This window comes from Hylobates moloch, unplaced genomic scaffold (genome assembly GCF_009828535.3).
Source record: "Hylobates moloch isolate HMO894 unplaced genomic scaffold, HMol_V3 SCAFFOLD_13, whole genome shotgun sequence".
NCBI lineage: Eukaryota > Metazoa > Chordata > Mammalia > Primates > Hylobatidae > Hylobates > Hylobates moloch.
In genome coordinates this window covers 51,818,313-51,836,429 of record NW_026652288.1, presented here as the reverse complement: position 1 = coordinate 51,836,429, position 18,117 = coordinate 51,818,313, and positions in this window count along the sequence as shown.

Genomic DNA, 18,117 nt, shown 5'->3' with positions numbered 1-18,117 from the left:
CTTGAAATGACTGGCCAGCACCTCCGATAAAGGAAGGTGCCTTCCAGAAGACCTCCAGGAGCTTCCCCGCTGATCTGGGGAGGCTCAGGAAGCCCAGGACAGCTGAGTGAGGGTTCAGTAGCCAGGCTCCCAGCTCTCTGCCCTCCCACTGGTCCTGTGAACTGACCCTCCCTCACATCACTGCACTTCTGCAAATTCCTACCACTACCTCCAAAGTGCTCTAGGATGTGTGATTAAAATCAAAGTGTTCTCAGGTTTATGATGAAAATTAAATGAAATTAAGTTAAATTTTTGTTTTGAGAATTGTTTTAGAGTATTCCTAGAACAATGTGCAGTAGCAGGAAAACATAAGTTTGGAAATTAAATAGCCTGTGTTCTAGTCTCAACTCGGTCTCTAAATTGCTTTGTGACATTGGACAAGTTACTGCTCGTCTCTGAGCTACAGTTGCCTCATCTATATAATGAAGAGGCAGGACCATTTATTTCTTTGGGAGTCTTGTCCCGAGGGTCGGTGGGCAATCTCGCTCATGCAAGTCCGCCTCCGGTTCCTCTCCGAGTAGCTGGGACTACAGGCACCCGCCACCACGCCCGGCTAATTTTTTTTTTTTTGTATTTTTAGTAGAGACGGGGTTTCACCGTGGTCTCGATGTCCTGACCTTGTGATCCGCCCGCCTCGGCCTCCCAAAGTGCTGGGATTACAAACGTGAGCCACCGCGCCCGGCAGGACCATTTATTTCTAAATTGTTTTGTTTTGTTTTGTTTTGTTTTGTTTTGTTTTGTTTTGTTTTGTTTTTGAGATGGAGTCTCGCTCTGTTGCCCAGGCTGGAGTGCAGTGGCGTAATCTCGGCTCACTGCAAGCTCTGCCTCCTGGGTTCACGCCATTCTCCTGCCTCAGCCTCCCGAGTAGCTGGGACTACAGGCGCCTGCCACCATGCCCGGCTAATTTTTGTATTTTTAGTGGAGACGGGATTTCACTTTGTTAGCCAGGATGGTCTCAATCTCCTGACCTCGTGATCTGCCCGCCTCAGCCTCCCAAAGTGCTGGGATTACAGGCGTGAGCAACCACGCCTGACTCTAAGTTATTTTTATTATTAATTATTAATTTTTGAAATTATTAAAATTACCTGTATTATTACATTTAAATTAATATGGATTTTAGAGCTTTGAATTGCCTAAAGTGCTTGCAGTGTAGTGAGAAAAGCATTATTTTATTTTATTTATTTATTTTTTTTTGAGACAGAGCCTCGCTCTCGCCCAGGCTGGAGTGCAGTGGCATGATCACTGCTCGCTGCACCCTCCGCCTCCTGGGTTCAAGTGATTCTCCTGCCTCAGCCTCCCGAGTAGCTGGGATTACAGGCGCCCGCCACCACGCCTGGCTAATTTTTGTATTTTTTCAGTAGAGACGGGGTTTTACCATGTTGGCCAGGCTGGCCTCAAACTCCTGACCTCAGGTGATCCGCCTGCCTCAGCATGAGCCGAGTTGTGAGCCACCCACCACACCCGGCCAAAAGCATTACACTTAAAATCGTACTTTAGGCCGGGCGCGGTGGCTCATGCTTGTAATCCTAGCACTTTGGGAGGCCGAGGTGGACAGATCACAAGGTCAGGAAATCCAGACCATCCTGGCTAACATGGTGAAATCCCATCGCTACTAAAAATACAAAAAAATTAGCCGGGCTTGGTGGTGGGCGCGGTGGCGGGCGCCTGTAGTCCCAGCTACTAGGGAGGCTGAGGCAGGCGAATGGCATGAACCCGGGAGGCGGAGCTTGCAGTGAGCCGAGATCGCGCCACTGCACTCCAGCCTGGGCGACAGAGCGAGACTCCGTCTCAAAAAAAAAAATCATACTTGATTTGGGCTCTCAGCTTTTGTTCTCTCATATGTAAAATAAATTAGATTGAGGCTGCAGTGAACTATGACAGGCCACTGCATTCTAGCTTGGGCGACAGAGCCAGACCCTGTCTCAAAAAAATAAATAAAAATTTAAAAATAAAATAAATTATATGACGATAATATTTGTTTGTTTGTTTGTTTGTTTTTTGAGACGGAGTCTCGCTCTGTCGCCCAGGCTGGAGTGCAGTGGCGCGATCTCGGCTCACTGCAAGCTCCGCCTCCCGGGTTCACGCCATTCTCCTGCCTCAGCCTCTCCGAGTAGCTGGGACTACAGGCGCCCGCCACCACGCCCGGCTAATTTTTTGTATTTTTAGTAGAGACGGGGTTTCACCGTGGTCTCGATCTCCTGACCTCGTGATCCGCCCGCCTCGGCCTCCCAAAGTGCTGGGATTACAAGCGTGAGCTACCGCGCCCGGCGACGATAATATTTGTAAAGATAATTGCTTGTATAGAACACTACTGTGATGGGAAAAGACCATGCACTCTTCTCTAAGAATTCACCCTTCCTTCTGTCTTTTGCCTTCCTCCCTTCAGCTAAAGGGCTCCTGGAGTGAAGCGCACCCGCAGCTGTACTCTGTGGTCTGCGGCAACAGCCAACGCACGGAGGAGCATCCTCTCCTTAACTAAGCACCAAAAGGAAGTGAAAGGGTAGACTGAAGGAAGGACTTACTAATTCAAGGAGTCATTGGAGCAGAAATGAGTGACCAGGAATGGGGAGGATGCTTCTATGGAAAAGGAACAGGGCTGGGCCCCCTTCTCACTGGTCCTAGACCAGATCAGGCCTGCCCAGAAGCCAAGAAAAAGATATCGTATAGACCTCAATGGGGCAAGGCCAGGATGATGGAGGGGATACCTTCAGGGGAGGAGGTGCTAGGCAGGTTTCTGAAAATGGTGCGTTCAGACAGCTCACTATTTCCTGTAGTAATTCCTGGAAAAGACTGAGTAAGACAAGGTCAGGCCTGGGAGGAATGCAGCTGGAGGAGGTGTGTATGCACAGTCTCCCCAGAGTGAGACTGTCCAGAGCCATAAACCTTATCTCCTTCCTCTGAAGAGCTGGGATAGCTATCTCTGGCTCCCAGTGGCTCAGGCTGAGTCAGGGCAGGAGGCTGGGAGAGATTGTGGGCTCCGAAGCATACCCAAAACTGTGGGACCACTCAGCACTTAGGTATGAATGGCGCCATTTAGGGTCTGAAATGGTCACCATTTTCAGCAACCTGCTCAACACCTCTTCCCCTGCAGGTATCCCCCTCCATCATCCTCAGCTTGCCCCATTGATACCTGAAGTGTGATTCATTCAGGAATGAGATTGGAGCAAAAGGGATCTCTTTGGCGGAGGTGGGGTCAAAGAGATAGATTAGGATGATTCATCTCCACAAAGGCTAAGGCCTTAGATTCCTACCAGCCAGCCCCAGGCCAAAAATTTCCCCTTCCAGGAAAGTTGGGCTCCAGGGCTGGGCAATACTATCACCTCAATTAACCCTCTGTTCCTGAGTTCTAGGGTTTATGCACAGTTCTTAATGGGGCCTAATAGTCTCTTTGTCTCTTCCAGCCCTCTATCTTAGAGGACAGGAGGTGGAGCCTACCAACAAAGGGACCCAGGTTCCAGTTCCAGGGCTGCATTTCTCTCCCCCTCCGGGCCCATTACTCTGAGCTGGGCCCCAGGCAGGGGAGGAAGGAGGAGAAAGGTGGCAGTGTTCTCATGCTCTCTGTGTCCCTGAGAAATTCCCCACCTCCCTGCCAAGCTCCCTCCTAGCAGGCCAGTGAGACCTGCCCTGGAGACAGGCTGGTGCGAGAGGCCCCCTCTGCAGAGTGGAAGGGGGTGACATCATTGCCTGTCCTGAGCCTCCTAGACATGTACACACTCTCCCTTTGCCCAGTGTGTCCCTGCCCCCCACCACCTCTCCTGCTAGCTCAGGTATTCTTTCCAGTGCCCAGCCAGACTGATCTTCTACAAACACTGCTTTGATCCTGTCACTCCCCAGCTCAGAGCTTCCCGTTGCCTTCAGAATAAAGGTCAAATTCCTCATTTGGTGGCTGAGGCTTAGCCTTCTCCACCTGGCACTAGCTGCCCTCCCCACCCCACCCCCAGGACTGTGCCCTCCTCTCCTGAAGCACCTCCTTGTCACCTGCACCTGTTGAAACCTTACCCTTCCTGCAGGCCCTGGCTCCAGCTCACCCCATTCATTCCACAAACATTTGCTGAATGAAAATCATGCATCAGGCACCTCCCCACAAAGCCTGCCCCAGTCACCTGTGCCGGAAGTGGCCACTCCTTTAGAGACCCCAAGAATAGGGCTTTGTTACACCCCTGGGCTGGATTACACTTGCTGTGGGCATGTCTGAGCTCCCCTCCTTGATCGTAAACCTGATCCACAGTCATTTAGCATGCATTGAACATCCACTATTAATGAGGCATTTTCCATATTTGTCTCATTTGACCCTCACAAGGACCTTGGGAGTTCAGTCTTCTTATCCTTATTTACAGATGAGGAATCCAAGGCTCCAAGAAGTAATGCGCCCAGCAAGTAGTAATCAGAGCTCAAACCGGAGTCCTGTACCCTAAGTCCAGGGCCCACATGTCAGCACCAAGGCATCTTCCTCAAAAGTAGGGGCATGTCTTATACATGTTTCTGCTTCCCTCCACACCCAGCACAGGAACTTGTTTGATTCACTGAATGAATGAATGAATGAATGAATGATTCAATTCTATCCCATGAGTGCTCTTCTCTACTCTGACCCTATCTCCTCTCTCTCACATTGCTTTTTTCCTATCTTCTGTCCCTTACCTTGGACCCCAAGGATTCCCCCCAAGGGAGGAAAGAAGCTGTGATTGTTTCATGGATGCCAGAGATGGGAGCTAAGCCTCAGAAGGGTGTCCACAGCCTGGACACAGCCCAGGGAGGAGATTCAGGACCGGAAGACCCCTTCACCTTCACCACCACTCAGTTTGAGAGACCCAGGAGAGTTCCAGTCCTTCTCTCCACCCCTCCCCAACTCCAGCAGGAAATACATGGGCCCAAGGGAGCAGCAGGACAAGCCAGAGAACAGTGAGAGGGTGAAGAGGGGCCCAGATTCAGTGACTCACCACCCTTGGGCCTCCCTGGGGGAAAGGGTGGGGAGCCTGGACACTTGGAATTCCTGCCTGTCCCTAGGGAGACACTTGGGTGCTAGGAGGCTGAACAGGAGGAGGAAAAGCTCTGTTTGTCCCAAACTAAGGGGTGGCCATGGCAACAAGGCCAGAGCCATCAGGGCTGGGAGCAAAGGTCCTGGCCAGGGGTGGAGTCGCAAGGACCCTGCTGCCTGCCTGCCTGCCAACTGGGCCACTGTCCACACCATGCCAGCCAGGCCTTCTCTGACTGAGCACCCCCTTGTGGGCAGAGCCAAGCCTGAAATCTGGGGAGGGGCAGTCCTGAAGGGGAAGCCACCCGCTTTACAGACACACATATTCTTGTCCTCTCCCAGGCCCTCCATGTGTCTTCTCAACTGCGACCAGAGACAGACAGACTCTAGAACAGGGAGTGCTCAGACAGGCACGATGGCTCACTTCCGTAATCCCAGCACTTTGAGAGGCCAAAACGGGTGTATCACCTGAGGTCAGGAGTTCGAAATCAGCCTGGCCAACATGGTGAAACCCTGTCTCTACTAAAAATACAAAAATTAGCCAGGCTTGGTGGCAGGCACCTGTAATCAAGGAGAATCGCTTGAGAGGCGGGAGGCGCAGGTTGCAGTGAGCCAAGATTGTGCCATTGCACTCCAGCCTGGGCAACAAAAGCGAGACTCTGTCTCAAAAACAAAAACAAAAACAGGGAGCACTCTTGGCCTCTGTGCTAGGGAAAAGAAGGCATAGTGAACTGAGTCTGCTGGGAAGTGGGTAGATTGGAGGTGTCAGTCTGGGAGGGCTTCCTGAAGGAGGATGTCTCAGGCTAAGGAAAAGACAGCAAAGGCTTCCGAGCAGAAGAGTGTCTCCTCTGAGAGACCAAAGCAATGTGGCTGGAGTCACAGATGACACCATCGCTCCTCTTCTGCTAGTCACTAGAACCTTGGTGTCCCAAGGAGCCCCCAGTGCTGCCACCACCATCCTTAACAATGCCCCCTACCATTATGCATGTCCATTCCCACTCTTACCTCCCCTTGGAGGTGGAGATGGCACTTCCTCTGCCCAGGGCCAGGCCTCCACCTGTGCTCTGATTCACACACCCCTCCCTTCACACACAGAACCTTGTCTCATCAAATAGTATCTCTCCCTTGCCATACCCCTCCCACCCACATCCCAGGCTGAATTTTATTCCCCTCTACTTGTAGCCATGCTCATGTCACTTCCTCCTTTAAAAAAAGAAAGAAAGGGGCTGGGCGCAGTGGCTCATGCCTGTAATCCCAGCACTTTGGGTGTCCGAGGTGTGTGGATCACCTGACGTCAGGAGTTCGAGACCAGCCTGGCTAACATAGTGAAACCCCATCTCTACTAAAAATACAAAAAATTAGCTGGGCGTGGTGGCAGGTGCCTGTAATCCTAGCTACTTGGGAGGCTGAAGCGAGAGAATCGCTTGACCCCAGGAGGTGGAGGTTGCAGTGAGACAAGATCATGCCATTGCACTCCAGTCTGGGCAACAAAAGTGAAACTCCATCTCAAAAAACAAAAATAGAAAGGGAATCATCCTTGACCCGTGTCCCACACCCACTACAGCCCTCTCTCCTTGCCTCTACAGCCGAGCTTCCCAACAGGGGAGACCATACTTGTTCTCAATTTTTCACCTCCTCCTACATCCCCAACCCCAGCCAGGCTACATCCATGGAAATGGCTAAACCAATGATCAACTCCTAGCCAAATTTGATGGACTCTTTTCAAATCTTTTCTTCCCTGCCTCCCTGGAATAGTGGATACCACTGACCACTCCTCCTCCCTTCCTTTCCTTTTTTTTTTTTTTTTTCCAGATTCTCACTCATTCGCCCAGGCTGGAGTGCAGCGGTACAATCTCGATCTCAGCTCACTGCAATCTCCACCTCCCAGGCTGAAGCCATTCTCTTGCCTCAACCTCCCGAGTAGCTAGGATTACAGGTGCCCACCACCACACCCGGCTGATTTTTTTGTCTTTTTAGTAGAGACAGGGTTTCACCATGTTGGCCAGGCTGGTCTTGAACTCCTGACCTCAGGTGATCCGCCCACCTCAGCCTCCCAAAGTGCTGGGATTATAGGCATGAGCCACCGCGTCCGACCCCCTTTTTTTTTTTTTTTTTTGAGACGGAGTCTTTCTCTGTCCCCCAGGCTGGAGTGCAGTGGCGCGATCTCGGCTCACTGCAAGCTCCGCCTCCCGGGTTCACGCCATTCTCCTGCCTCAGCCTCCCGAGTAGCTGGGACTACAGGCGCCCGCCACCACGCCCAGCTAATTTTTTTGTATTTTTTAGTAGAGACGGGATTTCACCGTGTTAGCCAGGATGGTCTCGATCTCCTGACCTCGTGATCCGCCCGCCTCGGCCTCCCAAAGTGCTGGGATTACAGGCTTGAGCCACCGCGCCCGGCCAGACCCCCTTTCTTAAAAGACAATTCCTTTGGCCTCCTGACATTGCCTTCTGCATTTCTTGCTATCTCTCTGGCCACTCCTTTCCAGTCTTCTTCCTTGAATCCTTTTTATCTACTCACCACTTAACACCTGTAATCCTTAATCTTCTTGTTGGGTCACGCGCCCCTTTGAGACTCTAATGCACGATCACAGATTGCTAGCCTCTCCGGTACAGCTGAAGGGGCGCATGCACTTGTGAAAGCCACCCACAGAGGCCAGACTAAGAGCCTTGCTCTTGAGTGTTAGGATTCCCACCTCCCTGCCTCCACCTCTTCAGGCCAATTCCCATCCACTCTCAGGGACGATGACTCCCAGATCAACATCTCCAGACTCTCCTCGGAGCTACAGACCCGTGTTTCTTTCTTTTTCTTTTTTTTTTTTTTTTGAGACGGAGTCTCGCTCTGTCACCCAGGCTGGAGTGCAGTGGCGCGATCTCGGCTCACTGCAAGCTCCGCCTCCTGGGTTCACGCCATTCTCCTGCCTCAGCCTCTCCGAGTAGCTGGGACTACAGGCGCCCACCACCACGCCCGGCTAATTTTTTGTATTTTTAGTAGAGACGGGGTTTCACCGTGGTCTCGATCTCCTGACCTCGTGATCCGCCCGCCTCGGCCTCCCAAAGTGCTGGGATTACAAGCGTGAGCCACCGCGCCCGGCCCTACAGACCCATGTTTCTAATTGCTGCCTGGATGTCCCACCCAAGCCTCAAACTCACAGCTTCCAAACTCAAGTCATTATCCAACGCCATCCTCCAGGCCTCACTTCCTCTCATAATTCCTCTCTGGTGGACATCACTGCCTCCAAAGCAAGAAGCCTGGAGTCAGCAAAAGTGCTGAGGATGGCACTAGAACCTCTCTCACAGGATTGCTATGTTAAATAATGTGATACATGTAAAGCACATAGAACGGTGCCTGATACATCATGCTCAGTAAGTGTTACTGTTGTTACTATTATTGCTGCTTCTTTCCCTTTACATCCAATTAGACACCAAGTCCTGCCAATTCTATCATCTTTTTTTTTTTCTTGAGACAGAGTTTCGTTCTCGTTGCCCAGGCTGGAGTGCAATAGCACAATCTAGGCTCACCGCAACCTCTGCTTCCCAGGTTCAAGCGATTCTCCTGCCACAGCCTCCTGAGTAGCTGAGACTACAGGCATACACAACCACACCTGGCTAATATTTTTATTTTTTGTAGAGACAGGGTCTTGCTCTGTTGCTAGGCTGGTCTTGAGCTCCTGGGCTCAAGCAGTCCTCCCACCTTGGCCTCCCAAAGTGCTGGCATTACAGGCATGAACCTCTGTACCCAGCCCCTAAATTTCCTTTGAATCTACTTTCTTCCGTATATTTCCACTGATTCTCTCTTAGTTTGAGCTGTCATTACTACTTAACTAGATGATTGCAGTAATCTCCACTCTTGTCTTTTCAAATGTTTCCAAGACATCTGGCTAGAATGATCTTGTCAAAATGCAGTTCTGATCATGATTCATGATGCTTCCCCACTTTTAGCTTCAGTGTCTCCCTAGATTTTTTTTTTTTTTTTTTTTTGAGACGGAGTCTTGCTCTGTCACCCAGGCTGGAGTGCAGTGGTGCGATCTCAGCTCACTGCAAGCTCCGCCTCCCAGGTTCACACTGTTCTCTTATGTCAGCCTCCCGAGGACCTGGGACTACAGGTGCCTGCCACCACTCCCGGTTAATTTTTTGTGTTTTTAGTAGAGATGGGGTTTCACCATGTTAACCAGGATGGTCTTGATCTCTTGACCTCATGATCCTCCTGCATTGACCTCCCAAAGTGCTGGGATTACAGGCATGAGCCACCGCGCCCGGCCTACAAATGAATTTTTAAAACCAGCCAGGTGTAGTGGTATGGGCCTGTAGTCCTAGCTCCTGAGGAGGATGAGGCAGGAGTATCACTTGGGTGCAGGAGTTCCAGGCTATAGTAAGCTATGACAGAACCACTATATTCCAACCTGGGTGACAGAGCAAGACCCTGTATCTAAAACAAAGTAAAATAAAAAGTAAAAATAAAAAAAAGGACAGAGAATACAGAGTGTTGGTGAGGATACAGAGCATCATGTTACTGAGGGGGTGCAAAATGGTACAGCTACTTTGGCAGTTTCTTAGAAGAATAAACTTGGCCAGGCATGGTGGTTCACACCTGTACTCCCAGCACTTTGGGAGACTGAGGCGGGCAGATCACTTGAGGTCAGGAGTTTGAGACCAGCCTGGCCAACACGGTGAAATTGTCTCTACTAAAAATAGAAAAATTAGCCGGGTGTGGTGGCACATGCCTGGAGTCCCAGCTACTTGGGAGGCTGAGACAGGAGAATCACTTGAACCTGGGAGGTGGAGGGTGCAGTGAGCCGAGATCACCCCTATAATCCCAGCACTTTGGGAGGCTGAGGCAGGCAGATGGCTTGAGCCCAGGAGTTTGAGACCGGCCTGGCCAACACAGCAAAACCCCGTCTCTACTAAAAAATACAAAAATTAGCCAGGCATGATGGCGTATACCCGCAATTCCAGCTACTTGGGAGGTTGAAGCATGAGAATCACTTGAACCCTGGAAGCAGAGGTTGCAGTGAGCCAAAATCAGGCCATAGAACTCCAGCCTGAGTGACAGAGGGAGACTCCCTCTCGAAAAAAAAGAAAAAAAGGAAGAAAACATATATCCACACAAAGATAAACAGCTTTATTCATAATTGCTAAAAACTGGAGCTGAGCACTGTGGCTCATGCCTGTAATCCCAGCACTTTGGAAGACCAAGGTGGGAGGATCACCTGGGGTCAGGAGCTCAGGCCAGGAATTTAAGACCAGCCTGGGCAACATATTGAGACCCTCATCTCTACCAAAAAAAAAAAAAAGTTAGAAAAAGAAAAGAAAAAAAACTAAGAACAAAATAAATATTCATCTATTGGTGAATGGATAAACAAATTATGGTAACTCTATGCAATGGAATATTATGCTGCAGTTAAAAGGAAGGATAAATACTGATACACTGCAACAACATAGATGAATCACAAAAGCATCATGTTAAGTGAAAGATGCCAGAGACAAAAAGCTACACACTGGGCCAGGCGTGGTGGCTCATGCCTGTAAACCCAGCACTTTGGGAGGCCAAGGTGGATGGATTGCCAAGCTCAGGTATTTGACACCAGCCTGGCCAACGTGGTGAAACTCTGTCTCTACTAAAAATACAAAAAATTAGCCGGACGTGGTAGCTCATGCTTGTAGTCCCAGCTACTCAGGAGGCTGAGGCAGGAGAATCGCTTGAACCTGGGAGGTGGAGGTTGCAGTGAACCGAGATCATGCCACTGCACTCCAGCCTGGGCAACAGAGCAAGTTTCAAGAAAAAAAGAAAAGAAAAAAGCTACATAGAAAAGCTACACACTGTATAGTTTATTTTATACAACATTATGGAAAAGGAAAAGCTATGAGGACAGAGAACAGATCAGTGGTTACCATAGCTGGGGGTGTCGGGGAGGAGGTGTGGGGGTGAGCAATGAACTTGACTATAAAAGAACACAGTGGAACTTTTTTTTTTTTTTTTTTTTTTGATTACGAAGTCTCCCTCTGTGGCCCAGGCTGGAGTGCAGTTGCACCATCTCAGCTCACTGCAACCTCCTCCTCCCAGGTTCAAGCAATTCTCTTGCCTCAGCCTCCTGAGTAGCTGGGACTACAGGAGCCCACCCCCATGCCCCACTAATTTTTTTGTATTTTTAGTAGAGACGGGGTTTCACCACCTTGGCCAGGTTGGTCTTGAACTTCTGAACTCGTGATCCACCCGCCTCACCCTCCCAAAGTGCTGGGATTACAGGCGTGAGCCACCACGCCCAGCCTGGAGCTTTTTGAAGGGATAAAAATTATGTATTTTGATTATGGTGGCAGTTCCACAGCTGCATCCATTTGTCAAAACCCATCAAACTGTATACCTAAAATGGGTGAATGTTACTGTAGGCAAATTGTGCATCAATAAATCTAATTTTTTTTCTTTTTTTTTTTTTGAGATGGAGTTTCACTCTTGTTGCCCAGGCTGGAGTGCAATGGCGTGATCTTGGCTCACCACAACCTCCGCCTCTTGGGTTCAAGCAATTCTCCTGCCTCAGCCTCCGGAGTAGCTGGGATTACAGGAATGTGCCACCACGCCCATCTATAAATCTAAATATTTTAAAACAAGAAAACCCATAGATGCAGGAAGATCATAGACTCAGCCTTATACGTGAAAAGCTTAAGGTTTCCTGGAAACCTCCAATTAGGGATAATATCCAGTGACCAGCAGGAGATATGGTTCTGAGTCTCAGAGGAGGGGATTCTGGTGGATGCTATAAAAAGCCATGGTGCCAAGTGTTCTATTTGGAAAACCCTACCCTTAGCCCCAAGGCTCCCCTAGCAAGTTTTTGCTCGTTTTTTTTTTTTTTTTTTGGTTTTTGGTTTTTTTTTGAGACAGTGTGTTGCTCTTGTTGCCCAGGCTGGAGTGCAATGGCGTGATCTCAGCTCACCGCAACCTCCACCTCCCAGGTTCAAGCGATTCTCCTGCCTCAGCCTCTCAAGTAGCTGGAATTACAGGCATGCGCCACCACGCCCAGCTAATTTTGTATTTTTAGTAGAGACAGGGTTTCTCCATGTTGGTCAGGCTGGTCTCAAACTCCCAACCTCAGGTAATCTGCCCGCCTCAGCCTCCCAAAATGCTGGGATTACAGGTGCGAGCCACCGTGCCCGGCCTTTTACTCACTTTTTGAAGGCCTGTCTGAGCATTCATTTGACCTCCATGAAGTTCTCCATGACCCCAGTCCTTCAGCATGTAAAATGCAAGCTCCATGAAAGCAGCAACCTTGTGGCTTTTCTGTGCTGTATTCTCAGATCCTAGACCATGCTGGCATTAGGTGCCTTACAAAGTGTTAATGAATTAATGAATTCTTCCTTTCTCTGACAGTCCTCTGGAGCTTTTCATAGCACCAATCACATTGTATTTTGTTTGCCCAATGATCTGTTCCCTCTAATAATAATCTCCTTGATTATTATTGTCTAGTTTTATTTATCTTTGTATTCCCAGGTCACTATTGGTGGAAGTGAACTAAACCGACAGCCTTAAAGCTCCATGTTGATGATTCTTCCAGGAGGAGGAGGCACACTTAACAAGCACCTGCTCCGCCCCAGGCCCTATCATACACGCTTAATCTCTACAACAAACTGATAAGGAAGCTGGAGATCAGAGAAGCTCGCCGACTTGGGCACCCACCTTGAGCACCCAACTTGACCAAGGTCACCTAGCAAGGAAACAAGCAGAGCTGGGATTCAAACTGAGATCTGTCCAACTCCAAAATCTTGTTTCTCCATCCTCTCTTTTCCCAAAGATTCTTAACCCCATGATTTTCAGTGCCTTCAGCACCCTGAAATGACATCACCAGCTGCTCTGACCCCAGATTCTGATACCCTCTCTCACCTTCCCCATCTCACGCTCCTGTGCTTTCTCTGCAGCTTCCAACTGCCGTGCCACCTCAGTTCCGGGCTTCCTCCTTTTCCACTAAACTCTTCTGTTTGCCTTTGCTTCCCCACCCAAGGCCCAGCCCTTTCAGCCATGTTTTAAGCTAGACTTCTTTGTCCCTGAGCTTCCACCACTCCTGCCTTCTCATCCCTCAGTGAAGCCCACCATTTTTTCTCTCCCACCCCCAGGATACACAGTGTTTCTTGTGTGGCTGGTCTCATCATGAAGCCATGTTGTGTAACTGCTGTTGGGATCTCAAGACCACTGACTCACCCTCTTATGCCTCATGGTTAGAAGACAGAGTTCACCTAATGTGCCACGGTGTCCTCCTGCCTCTGCCACACGCTTCTGATTGGAGAGGCAGGAGCCTAGAGAGGTTACACGCAACACATCCCAGCTCTGCCACCTACTAGGATATCACTTTTCAGGTTGCAGCTTAAATGTCACTCCACTCCCCCAGAATCTCAAGCAGGATTAGTGTTTACTGATTTGGGCTTCCATTGTTCCCTGGACTCACCCAGGCATAGCACCAACCACATTTTAGTGCTATTGCTTGTTTAATTGTTGATCAGCCTTACTAAACTGTCTCATCCTAAGGCAACTGTCCATCAACTCTGCAACCTAACAACCGCTTGGCCTCCCGATTTCTCTTGTCCTTCGCTGATAAACTGCTTGAAAGAAAAGTCTACATTTTGCCTCCACTTAGTCCTCTCACTCCTCCCTCTCAGTCCACACCCCCGGCTCCAGGCTCCATCGCTCTATTGAAAAGTGCTCTTTTTGTCCTCAGCCTCCTTGATCCCTTTGTGCACCTGGCCCTGTGGACCGCCCTTCCTTGAACCTCATTCTTCTTGGCTTTCATGACCTCCTCTCTCCTGGTCTTTTCCTGGGAGCTTAGAGATCTAGGCCTTCTCCTCTTCCTCCTCTTCTCCCTCTGTCTCTTCCTCTTCTTCTTGCCTCAAGTCCCTCTGTGCTGACTCTGCTCCTTCTTTTCCCTGATCCTTTTCCTTAGGCCACCTCACCCACAACTGGGTTTCACCCAAATCCTTGAGGGGGATGCTCCAGGTGGGCCCGCTGCACGTGGCCATGCAGGGTGTTCAGTGCACAGGCACACTCTACCAGGAGACAAGGAGAAGGCTCCCTCTCTGCAATTTGTGTAAAGGCCCCACAGGTTAGCTGTGACCCTGGCATCCATACCTCCTGCCCCATGCCTCTCCCAAGCTCCAGCCCTGCTCTCCTAGCTGCTCACAGGATAGTTCCCTAAACACTGCTGGCAGAACCTACCCAGCCTAGGCCAGGAAAGAGGCTGACAGAGACAGAGCCGGTTGACTGGATGATCTGGAGATAGGTTCTTGGCCACTCTGCTCTTCCATTTCACCCCCCTTTTCAAAGACTCAGTCTTAGCCACCCTGCCCTGAGCCCAGGTCAGATGGAAAAAAATAGTGGTGAGCAGGGAGCAGAAGGCTGGAGAGTAGTGAGGGCAAAAGAACAAGGGGGCTGGGAAGAAAAGGAGCAAATGGGGCAAAGCAGACAGGAGGGGAGGTCAGCTGGCTTCTCAGCTGCCAAAGCTTTTCCAGGCACGTCATCTCATTTGGTCCTCGTGAAAACTCTCTAAGTGGATGTTACTACTATTCTCATTCTACAGCTGAGGAGAGACCAAGCTAGTAAAGGCTGCTCAAGATCACCAAGCCAGCAGTGGGGAATATTGTGAAATATTGAAATATTTTATTATTTCATAGAGACAGGGTCTTGTTATACTGCCCAGGCTGGTCTCAAATTCCTGGCCATAAGTGATTCTCCCACCTCAACCTCCCAAAGTGCTGGGATTACAGGCATGAGCCACCTGGCCGAATCCGGGTCTTTTGACACCAAGTGCCCTATTCATCCCTTTGCCCTCCCCTAATCTCTGGGCAGATTTGAGTGAGGCGATAGGCTGGGGGATATGGCATTGGGATACCAGGGCTGCACCTGAGGAGAAGCCAACAGCACCAGGATCAGAAGGGGCAAAGGACATAAGCACAGGCAAGGCCATTCCTGGTGGGGCTGGGCCAGGGAGCTGAGGGGCTCCTAGAAGGGCTAGGTTCCCCGACTTCTCTGAGCTTCAGCGCCTGGAGGTTCCTGGGCAGCCACACGCTTCTCAGCACTGACCCTTCCTCTTCCTTTTATCCTTGGAAAATAACCCCTAGGGCACAAACCCAACCGAAGCAATGATACTAAGTGTCAGAGCATTCTTCGACTCTCCCACCCCTGGGGGAGAGGGCCTGGCCCAAGCCCTGAGAACCCGTCCCCACCTCCACAGGCAGTGCCAGGGGCTCCAAATAGGGTGCTGAAATTCCAGAAGTCTTGATATCAGACTGGGTCCTGCACCCAGCTGCCACCCGCATCCTCCCCCTGCTCCACAGCTGCCTCTGAAGCCTGTACGCTTGCCCCCACCTCCTGTGTCTCTGCAGTCTACCTGACTGCACTTTCTGATGACCCCCCACCGACCTCTTCTAGTACCCCATGTTTATTAATTACTTAAACCTAAAGTATTTACAGAGCGCCACCTATGTGCCAGATGCAGGGCTGGGCACGAGGATTCCCATTCCGCCCCAGATTCCTTTTCCTTTGAGTTCCACCCCAGATCTCCCTCTGTCTCAACAGCTCTGCCCCTAACTCAGCAGCCCTGAGATTTCTCCTGTGGGAGGCCCCCCTGCATGGGTACACCCTCCACTGACAGTAGCTGAGGGGAACCCAGGGGAGCCTCCCAGGCGATCCCTCCCTCCCTCCAACCCACCCCACTACAGGGCCTTCTCACTGTCTCCAACACACTGGAGTCACCCTCAGTCTTTGAAGAAGAGGATGGGAATCAGTCTCTCCCTGTTTTGTGTATGGACCCCATCCTTACACCTCAGTTGGTGTTCCAAACACCTCCCTCCTCCAGGCTGAGCAAGGAATTTCCAGCCTAAACATTAAAGCAAAGGCGGAAGGACTGCAGGCCTTCCAATCCTCCCTAATCCTCTCATCTCTCCACCACCTAGTTTCCCCAGAGCCATCAGCTCTAGCCCTTCGTGGGAGAATGTGGAGGGGGCGGGAAGAGCTAACCCACCCCTATCGGGTCATCTCTGAGTTTACTCTGAAGTTAAACCTGCCTCACAGGTTCCCACTCCCCTTCTGCTGGATGCTGGAATGCAGGACTGATGGTGGGTGGAGAACGATTTCCCCTCCTTCCGGACTCCCCCCTGCCGAGGCGCATTACTCTTCGTGTCTGTTCTGGGAGCTTCTTACCAGGGCTCCTCCTGCTCCACCTTCTCCCAGAACTGTCCTCACAATCACCCCATCCCCCTTTCCACCTTGCTTCCCACCCCCACCCCAGAACCCTACTGCTGGGAATCTGGGGGCCGAGACCTTCACCCCAGCTCTCCGAGAGGCTCTCTGACAAAGTGAAAAAGCCCTGAGCCACAGAGGAATCTGGAAGTGGTGGGAAGGGGCAGGCTGGTGCTGGAAGCCCGAGGTTGGTATTTGCCCCATGCTGCAAGAAGTCAGGAATGTGGCCATCGACATCAGTAGGAGAGATAAGGTCTAGCTGGCAGCTCTCCCTCTCCAGCCCCCACGCTGCACCTCCACAGGTCCCAGAAGGTTCCTAGCAGTTGGGGTAGGGCAGGAATCAGACAAGGACCTGGGAATGAGCTTGGAGAAAAATTCCAGAATCTGGTTTGATTGCTGGTAGATTTCAAAGTGCCCCAGGGTTTTTAAGTGACTCAGAGAGACAGACTTCAAACCCCTTGAGCCTGTCTTTCGAATTAAATTGACCCTCTCTATCTGCCCTCCTGGATGTATTGAAGCCTTCCTTACTTTGAAGGAAGACTCCAATACAAATAATTAGTATTTGTTTGATGAATGAGTGATAATTTACACTCACATTCACTGCCACCCGAGGAAATAGACTGGACAGGTCTTACTGTTTTCCCTGTACACGTGAAAAAACTGAAGTTCAGAGTTAGGTGACTTCCCCAAGGTTACACAGCTAGCAAAGTACCCAGGCTGGCTGACTTAAAACTTAGCAATAACAGTAAAAGGCAGTACGTTGCTTGTTGAATCCACATACTTTATTATAAAATTCTGCCCAACTGGACAGTTCTGGAATCCAGTGGGGGAATATAAAGGTGAAAGCAGGAGGGACCCCTCTGACTGGAACCTCTTACCTCCCAGAAGCCTTGCATGCAAAACCAGTGGGCATTCATTTGTATGTTATTTTGCATCCTGTTTGCCTCCCAGCCTTCAGCAGGCCCCAACCCTCCCCTGGCCAGCTTCCACCCTGACCGCCCCCTGGCTGGCTCCCATTGAGCACTGTGGGGCTCTCCCCACCATTAGGTGACAGATAGGGAACAATCCAGGGTCAGGCTCTTTATCTGTGCTGCGCCTCCCACCTGGCAGGTCCACTGGCCAGGCTCTGCCAGGGTCCCTTCTCTCCCAGGCCTACCCTACTGTTTGTCCTCCCCTTCCCCCTCAGCTGGCAGCTCGATAAGAATCAATAGTTCCACTCCAGAGCAAAGAACACAGCCAAATGTGTCATACCAGGCCCTGCCAGAAAAACGAGCTGCTGGAGCTGACAAACTTGAAGGCCCAACCCCTAGGGGTTCCCCCCAACACTTCATTCAGCAGGGATGGGCATTCAGCTTCAGGGGGCAGGCAGCATGAAAGCCTCCCTACCTCCATCCTTCTCACACAGAGGCTGGGGAGAGCGTCCTGGAGGATGCAGTCCCCTGGGGACAGGCTTCTAATCCAGACAGCCTTACAAGGGGGGACAGGGAAAGGACCGGCCGGGAGAAAAGTCCTAGTAAAGAGGGGAGGGGCACTGGCCACCAGGGCTGGGTCGCTGCTATGATGGTCCTAGGAGTGCCTGCCTGTCCTCTCAGGCCCCGTGCGATGTAGGACACATTACTTTTATTTATTTATTTGTTTGTTTGTTTGTTTGTTTATTTTGAGTCAGAGTTTCGCTCTGGTTGCCCAGGCTGGAGCGCAATAGCACGATCTTGGCTCACTGCAACCTCTGCCTCCTGGGTTCAAGCGATTCTCCTGCCTCAGCCTCCTGAGTAGCTGGGATTACAGGCACGCGCCACTGTGCCTGGCTAATTTTTGTATTTTTAGTAGAGAAGGGGTGTCACCATGTTGGCCAGGCTGGTCTCAAACTTTTTTTGTTGTTTTGTTTTTGAGA